Genomic DNA, 10169 nt, shown 5'->3' on the forward strand with positions numbered 1-10169 from the left:
TTGGCTTAACTATTTGATTGATAACTTATTTGTATTTGTAATTAAGGTCGACACTTAATTGGCATGCATAAATCCGTTGCTAGAATATAAGGAAGTTTCACATAATCGTTACAAACTTATATTCACATGTAGTGAAAGTCGCTTATAAACGATCGCGTTAAGTTCAATTCCTAGCATGAGTGACATGATGTCATAGTTGCAAGTGCTTTGTCAATGCTTATGATTTTCATTAAACGTAATGATCTTTGATTGTATCTCTATTATGATGTCATGTAAGGAACTTTAGAAGAATGTTTTGGGTTGTCGAATGATGTCATCCAATCCAATAAAACAAGGAAAATCTGAGAGTTAACTAGTGATGTCACGGTTAATTTGGAGCATTGTCGTTCATACTTCAATGAAGTAGTAACTGGAAATCGAATTATTTGCATACATGTCATATGTGGAGAAAAAGCCTCTAGCTATCCCATCCATCATCTTATTTCTCAAATTTGTTTTACAATCTGTCTAGTTTTTCATACTTATTTGTTTGTTTCAACTTCGTCCAAAACTCAATCCCCCTTTACTTTAGTGTGTCTAATTAGTTAGAATCTGTTTTAATTTGTGTTTTTAAATGTTTTGATTCAAGTAAAAGTCAATTTTCGTCCAAAGTCATTTCTAGTGTCTAGTTTAAGTTTATTTAGTTGTTTTAAGCTGTTTTGAGTATTTTAAGTTTGCTTTGAGTCTTGTGAGTCTTGTTAAGTATTTTTAAGTTTAGTTTTATGTTTTTGAGTCAGTTTAGAGGTTATTAGTAAGCCCTCCTAATCCCCGATCCAGAACGATCCCTACTTATACTTATACTACAGTTGTCAAAAGAGGGTTAAATTTGTGTGTTAAGTTAATTTTTGCATCAGGCATACATGATATTATGGGTTTTAATATCATCTAATTATTTCTTAATCTTTGCTATGATTATGGGACGAGTTAGGCCCTGGCGAGTTTCGCATGTTTCTTCGGTAAATAACTGTTGAACCTTAAACACAACTTACTGCATATTAATTGGCATTGCATTTTGCATTGGCATAATAAAATTAGGAAAGCAACAAATTGATGTTTCAAATTTTGTTGATTGGATAGTAGGAAGAATAGCTCTCTGTTTTTAAGCCAGTGTAGTTGTCTAAGCACCATCCTATCTTCTTCTGTAGTTGCCTTTAATCCTTTTTAGACACTTAAATCCATTTGCATATATCGAACATATAGTCATGAGTGATTTGGATTGGAGTTCAAACACGATAAACATTGAAGGTTAATGAAATTCTAATCTAGAGTGCCATTGATGTCACTAGACCTAAATTTTGATTGCGGTGTGGCTTGTTGTGACATGTCAAAAGATCAATTAGTAGTTGTTAGTTGTACCACTATACAATTCATTTCTGGAATTTAATGAAAATTATTTGTGATTATTGCTTGGAATTATAGATAAGATTTCGAAAAGTTAATTCCTTTTATTGCTTCTTCTTGTTCGTCATTGCAGATGCTCATGAATGATATAAGGTGATCGGTACAATGTCAGTAATAAAAGGTTAGTTTGTTGACAGACTGCTTGAACTATTGAATAATGTTTCAACTCTCCCCGTTTCTTAATTTGACATGCACACGCAATTTGAAGATAGTTATGAGTTGTATATGTGTACGAGAATCTTTAGGTTTTAGTTGACTTTTAGTTGACTATAATAATCTACACCATCACCATTAGGATTCTATTTGAGCTATAAAGTGACTAAAGTAAAACTCCTACCCGTTTCTTGATTTAGCATTCTTATGAAAGATTTTGACTATGTATGTTGAACACGAGGTTCTGAAGGTATAAAACCGGCACCCTGCACTGAATAATTAAAAAAAAAACCTCAGTGTATTTCAATTTTGTGACTCACGTAATTCCTCCCAAACTTGATTATCTGTATGCCCTGAATTTTCGTGTGCCTTCCTAATTGATTATGATTTAGGAGTACAAATTTGTAGTAGATTTAGAAGTGGTAAATCACAGTTTAGTAGAGGCATTTTTAGATTCAAATATCAATGTTTGTTCCCCTAAACATCACACATTTTTCTTCTTGTTTTCTAGTTTGCTCGACTTTGTCCGATGGATCAGAAAGACATGGCCCTTGCCTTCATCCATTTGATGAAAATTTTGCTTCTGTTATTACAAAAGTTTTTTCAATTTATTATTTTTTATGACTTGTTATTTGTATATAATGTTTGATTTTGGATTATACATATTTTTACAGGATGGGAATATATTGTGTTGTAGAGGTGTACTTTACCTTTGTGCTATTTCTCATCTTTGTAAGTGGTTAATGTACCATACATTAATAAGTTTGGTTTTTATTTGCTTGAAATATATACAACATTATTAGAGGTCCTATTAAAGTTTTGCTCTTATTATATATAAAATAACTATTTTTTTTATTTTTTATGAAACTTATATTTACTAAATTTCTTTCTTTTCCAGGAAGAGGATGAACTTCCTTCTACAATTATGGTTCACAGTGTCAATATGGATTTGCTTCCTTGTCTTGTTAAGGTACATTGGACATTTAGTTTTACCAATAGTAAAATGTTCTCTTTTTTGTCGGAGAAAATGAAACTCTTATTGTTATCAAATATGTGTAAAGCTAATGAATTCTCAATGTTGATTGGATATTTGGGTAGTTAAACATCACTGGAAATATGTGATCCTTTCCCTTTTTCATTTTTCCTTTGGTTTGGATTTCAGGAAGGTGATTACATAATCCACCGAGCTGGGAAAAAGGGTAAAATCAATTATGGGTGGCTATATGTAGGAATGCATGGATACATTGATAGGAAAATCTCATTATTTTGTTGGTCTTTTATCATGAACACTTATAAACATGTTCTTTATAAGGAATATTTCTGTAGTTTCATTATAGACATTCCATTTCTACTATTGGATTGCTTTTTACAGCCGAGACTGCCATCTTGGATTTTATGAAAATTTTAAAATTTTGGTTTTATTTCAAAATTTTACATTTCTATATTTTTTTAAATAGAACCTACTGGGCACAATAACAAAAATAGTGCAAACATGGATGGAGAAGGTCATTTGACAAGTTTGTCAAAACATAGACACAAAAAGGCCTTTATTTGTGCCTGCCTCTTTGAGCACCAAACAGTTTATTGTGCCCTTTTAGCAATGGTGACGCCTATAGAGGGCACATATATAAACTTAGTTGATGCATTGTTGCTATTGGTCTATGAGCACAAATGTTGGTGCTTTTTGGCCTCAAAGGGCATATATAATTTATTGTATGCAGTGCTCATTTTTTTTTGTAGTGTATTTTCAGTTGTTGTATTCCCTTCATTAATTTTTTGAAAATGACATATCTACCAGTACACTAGCATTTTGTCTCTTAGAGAATAAACTAACCACTGTTGTAGGCATAATTTACTGAACAATTATGGAGGCCATATAGAGATAGAAGGTGCAGGATAGAGAGAAGAAGAGAGATATGTGTGATTGTGAGGTGTGTTCTATTCCACCCCATTGTGCCTTTATTTATAGTAGTAGGGAAGGTCAATTGCTTACCCTTTTAGGATTACAACTCTTAATAAGTAATCAACTCCTAATAGGAATATAAGAGATATTCCTAGATCTACTAGGATTTACACAATCACATTTCTAATCTAATAAGACTGTAACATTCCCCCTTGAGTGTGTAAATACTCAAGTAAATGGTGCATCAGATCTTCAGCGATGAAGTAAATACACTTGATGAAGTCGTCGGCACAATGAGCAAATGCGAGTCTCAAATCAATGGAAGAATGCATAAAAAGGTAGAACTCACAAAACCCCGCTATGGTAAAACCTAAAGTGGGGGAAAAACCCATAGACTAAGGAAAAAAAGTGAGAAGTTGCATTAAGTCAAAACTATATGTCTTTTGAACTCAATTAGAAGAGCTCTCATGGGTATGATCAGCCCAGGATGAGTGCTTTGTTAAAACCTAGATAGGTAGCAAAAACCTAGTGGGAAAAATACTCCTGATCGTAGGGGAAAAAAGTACATTAAGATCAAGTGAGTATACTTCTGGATACTCCCCCTGAGTTTGAAATAACTTCCAAATGAGAACTACAAGCAATGAAAATGAATAGTTAGGCATACCAATTCCTCGGACAAGCTTCTGGAAGGTTGACTTCGGCAGTGACGTCGTGTAGAGGTCGGCAAGGTTGTCTGGGATCAGCGTTCATGACTTCAATCTCCTGATGCTTTGCTAATGTAGATGTCAACGTAATATGTCTTAGTGTTGGCTTCGTTGATGTATCATGGCTTGGTCGGGTAGATACATGCGGCATAATCTTCATGGATCGTTGTTGGGACTCAACGATGGATGAAAATAGCAAGTACTTCGATATGCTCAACAAGGAATTCTAACCACGTCTCACTTGTGGCTTAGTGAAGTAAGGTGAGTCTTGGAGCGATTCAAAGATTTTACAACTAAGGTCAAATCGTGGACCTCCAAGATATTGCAATATCTTTAACGGTAATAACATAACCATTCGGGGATTTTGCCTTGTGCGGGTTTGACAATTAACCTGCATCAGCATAACAAACAAGGCAAACATCATTCCGAGGATCAGGGGGATTGGATCCGCTCAAAATGCGTCGGGATTTGATTTGCCCAAATTCGTAGTACCTTCAGGGTACGTCTTTAATACCAATTCAGTGGTTGTGTGTAGGCGCGGTTCTGCATCTTTACCAATATCAACAACGAATGAAATGTTCTGTCTTAATACAATGAGCTAAGTACAACGAAGCGCAAAGTTGAACTCAAATATGGACTTTCGAATTCCATAACCTCTTCAAGGGTCTCATTCTCATATAACGTATGGACAATCATATGTATACTCAAAGGTAACACATTCGGGGTGTAGTTCGACTGGTAGACCAAGGTACGGTCAGAACAACGCTTAAACTTCATGTCAAGGCATAAACGAGTATTCCTAAGATCCTTCATCTTAAATTCCATCTTCAAGTGCGAGGCAGTTTTCTCAAGCTCTTCCAGAGTCTTAGTGAGATTCATGTTAACGACATAAACTGTAAATATAGTAATTCAGAATAAAACTTCATAGTTTAATACGCAAGGGCATAATTCATATCCCTGACTGATTAAATAATCACTTGGACGGGTATACCACATCCGTCAGATTGTAAGTGAATGCCTCAAACAAGTTAAGAGGGTGTTCCATGGTTTTGGAACTATTTGAACCAGTCCATGTAATTCTTCGGGAATATACATGTAAATATCCGTATCTATATCCCCATGGATAAACACTAACCACATTTCATAATGCTACTATCAATCACATGACATTTTAGAGAAACCTTACGTCGTAGGGCATGCATCATATCGCATTATTTCATTCATCTCGTAACGCTTCATTTCCCACTTGTAATACAACAGGTTACATTGGGCAGTGTAGGAACGACAGGTCCAAACACAATTTGGTAAGGAATTTGACTTGAATTGTTATTTTGGTTGTCCAATCAGTTCTACGTTGTCACTTAATCAATGGAATACAGTTTGATATCGTCGCTTTTCATTTATGTCGGTAGCTACCATATAAGTGAAAACATCATCGATGGTAATCTAATTTCAATTCCATTTAGCTTATCCAAACTAGTATACTAGACTAAGAACTTCAAGTCTCGGGAGTAATTCGAATTAATCTCATGAGATGGAAATGATTTGAGACAACGATCAAGTATGGATTCATTTTTGTGTAGTGTCTTCCTCTTCTAGGGAAGTGAATCCTACGAATCAAGTGATTTGTCGTGCTTTAGGCCAAGACAGATTGATTGGTTATCCGTCAATGTATCGGATCGTCCAACAGAGGCAACACATCTTTTAGGGATGTTGACTTGATGTATGTTAAATATGTCTATCCTTACAGGCATGTTTGTAGCTAGTATATGATCTCGTCACTTTAGCTAGATCAGAGGAATGTGTCTAGAGCAACATTTTGAAAGCTAGAATTTATCGCACTTGCTTATCACACTTGTGCGATACGAAGATCGAGATGACACATAGTGGGCAACGTCCACGTAAATTTGCGTCGTTCTTATCAAACGTTGATGTTCTTATCTCCCCTTAACGACAGGAAGACTGTCTCATTAAAATGACAGCCCGTAAATGAGCGATAAAGAGATCGCGTGCAAGGACTCGAAAAGAGCTAGTGTGAATGAGAATCATAATCGATAAAGATTCATATCCTTCTTTGAAGACCCATGTTGGTATGTTACGGCAACGTAACTTGGCACATGGAATGCACATCCAAATGCATAAATATGAAAATCGTCAAGTTCGTACCCAGTAACCAACTGTAATGTCGAGATGGTTGGGTGGCAATGGGCCTCAAGGTAGACCAACATAGCTACGTACAAGATTGTATAGCCCAAGGCAAAAATCTAAAACTTGGTATGTTCACCAAAATCCGGGCGATCAGTTAAATTACGCTTTATGATCACTAGGCGAGGCTATTTATGATGAACATGGGAAGTCGATGTTCATTATAAACCCAAAATACATGCAATACTTTATCAAAAAACTGTCGATATAAACTCTTCGACATTATCCAGTCTCCCAAACTTTAAGGGATAAGTAAAGTGGTGAACCCTTAATCGGTTATGGGGTTTAGCAGCAATGTTTGTGAACAAACATGTGACTAGTTTGTCGATTCATCAACCAAAACTATAAGTATTTATATGGTCCGCATTTTGGTTGGATTAGTCCACATATATTCCCTTAAATCCACTGTGAAAAGAAAGTTGTTTCGTATCTTTGCAAGGGATGATATAAAAATCAAATTTTCCAAACGAGCGGGCTTCGGCAAATGTGCTTGTAAGCACAAGATCCCTACTTTGAGTAAGGAGATGCGTCGTAGCATCATTATTCAACCTAAGTGTCCCAAAAGGTCGTGCCAAAACAAGTAAATTGCTCGAATCACCCAGCTCCAGTTCGGCCACATCTAGCGTGTTTCTAGTTAGGAGAAAACCCAAAAGCTTCAGGCTCATTTTTGGAGGTGGTGTAAAGATATTTCACTCTATTTTATTCAGTGGTTTCATTAATGATCATTGTTCTCTCGAATATTCTTAAAAACTCAATGACAGAGAGAATTTAAGGTCCCTTAAGTGGTAATTCAGTATCATTCATACAATGAGGAGCATGCCAATGCTCTTAATCAGGTTGGATAAACCTAAAGTCGTTGTTAGAGATGTGATTTAGGAGTAAAGTTAGTGTGTGTAGTATTGCATTCATCCAGACAAATAGCTTCCCCACACTCCTACCCATTCACGTGTTTAATTGAATCGGTCACATGTATTAAGAAACATGATTCAATTAACTCATATTCGAGGACAATATCAATAAGATTATCCATAACTAAAACATACACCAAACTTGAATTCAAGAACATGGAAAAATGTTCACAAAGTAAACCAAAGTTACTAGGGTGGATTCAGCCAACAAGGCCATCCATTCCAACAGTGTTGGTAGAGCAAAATTAGTCTTACACATTGACTACTAGAATGATACTCCTTAACAACATTGGTAGGGGCACAAATATGTGCATAACCAATGATTCATTCCATCAAGAAGGAAGCAGATTCTGCAGGGTTAAGGTTTGGGAATATTATCCCTTATTCTTGAAGTTTTAGGTCTTAGGTGCCAAGGATCACGCTTCGGGCATGATGCCACACCCTGGCGGGCCCTGATTCTACCATATGTTTGTGGTAGTAATTAGATTCGAGAATTTGGTAAACTTTTGTTTTCTAAACCGTTGCTTCATAAACGAGTTAGAAATATGGAAGGATGAGAAAAGTATTCTCTAATCAAAATTCGATCGGATTTATAAACTTTAGAATTGTACTCATTCATGGACATAATCATGGTGTGCTTTAGGCAATGTCTTATACCCCACATAAAGTGGTTTATATTAGAAACGTCCAAATAAGGGAAACAAACTTGTGATGGTTCGACAATCCATTGAATTGGAGGGAACAAGATTGTGATTAGTGCCATGTGAATGAATCATCCATAACCATCAAAGTTAGAACATTCGAGTTCTAAGACATGGTTTTCATTAAAAACATTTGGTTTTCATGGGTGTTTTTGTTTTATGAAAACTTCGGGTTTCAAAGGCACTAAATTTGAAACTACAGGTTCAATTTAGTTTATAAATGTTTAGTTCATAAAAGAGAGGTTCCTGCAAAAACACAGAATGCAATATGCGGATTTAAGTGTAGTGGATTTGAGGTTCTTTGGGAACTTAATTGTGAGCGCTTTGGGACTACGAAAGTGAGTCAAGGGTTCAAAGAAAAGAAATAAAATATTGAATCGTTAATGTCCAAAAGTGATCTTCAGGTCAATAATTTTGGATTAATTATCAGATTAATGGACTGCATGTCACTTTTAATTAATTCAATAGATCAAGACCATTCGGGGTTGATCGTAGAAGAAAAAATAATTATAACATTCAGATTAAAATTATTTAGAATGCAAAAAATTAGCATTAGGTTGAAAAAAAAGAATGCAACCCAACACACTTTGGTTGGCTGCAACACACGGCCTTGCAAATAAAAGTTGCAAGCCTTTGGGGACACGATTGCCCAGGTGGCTGCAAGTGGGCTTGGGAAAAGCTATTTTGCAGCCCAGTTTGCATGCAGGCTGCAATCGTGCAGCAAAGATGGGTCAGGTTCGTATGCGGGCCGCAAGTCTGTCAGGTAAGCAAAGCCCATCGTGTGCGCTTGAGTTCCGTGCACAGAAAACCCAAAAAAGGAAGGAGATGCTGTCTTGGCTTGGCTTCAGGCCAATTAGACGCGGCTTGGCTCACAATTTCGGCGCGACTCAATGATTTTTCCTCTTTTTTTTCTTTTTATTTATTTATTATTATTTTTGTTTTGACATCTAGGGTTTGAAAAATCCAAAATGCTTCTAATTTATTTTGACTCTTTGACTCACGTATTCCACATAGAAAAAAATTGTGTATTGCATGAACAAATACATGAACATATACAATATATATATCGGAGGGAAAAATATAAACATAGGGGGTTCATGCATCATAGGGAATGTTTTCATACTCCAAAGTCATTTCAAATATCTTATTTTATTTTAAGCGTACCTGATTGGTAGAAAACAACAAAAACCTTTGAATTTGTAGAAGATCATTATCGGAAAGCCGAAATGCATCTCCAATGCGTTGTATCACGTTCAACACGGAAAAATTAAATTGAATTAATAACATGTATATTAATTCAATTAAATAATTAAATAAATCATGAAAAGAATGATTAAAACGTAATACTCCTCTGATTGAAGAATAAATTCTCTTGTTAGCACAGTGTCAAGAGCGTGCTGATAACATATTGTAAGCATAATTTACTGAAAATTATGGAGGCCATATAGAGAGAGAGGGTGCGGTATAGAGAGAAGAAGAGAGAGATGTGTAATTGTGAGGTGTGTTCCATTTCACCCTATTGTGCCCTTATTTATAGTAGTAGGGAAGGTTAATTCCTTACCCTTTTAGGATTACAACTGTTAATAGGTAATCAACTCCTAATAGAAATATAAGAGATATTCCTAGATCTACTAGGATTTACACAATCACATTTCTAATCTAATAGGATTGCAACAACCACATCACTTTTCAAAAAACAGTTAACCAAAAGTTCATTTACTTTACTTTACAGTTGATTATTCTTAAAGCACATCAGGACCAATTTTTTTTTTAAAAGTACAGCAATCCCAAATTGGCCCTTAATCAGCATGTGTGTTTGAAAGTTTTTTCAAAATGACTGAAAGATTTTTTTTTTTTAAGGTACTTTTGGAACCAATCCTTATTAAAAATACAAGTAAATTCTTAAAAAACACTTGAAGTATTTCCTACAAAAAGCACATAACTAGTGAAGGAAGTTAACTTCAAGTGATTTTGAAACCCAAAAACAATTTTTTTTTGTTGATATGCCCTCGGATATCCCCTTCTTATGGGACGGATCGAAAAAGACTTTCACCAAAAACGCTTTTGATCATTGTAAAAGCACTTTAAGATGAGCCCTAGTCTCCCATCCTTTAATGTTGACCCAACCTTACAACCCAGAGGTCATCTCTCATTT

Source organism: Malus domestica, chromosome 12, assembly GCF_042453785.1.
Source record: "Malus domestica chromosome 12, GDT2T_hap1".
Lineage (NCBI taxonomy): Eukaryota > Viridiplantae > Streptophyta > Magnoliopsida > Rosales > Rosaceae > Malus > Malus domestica.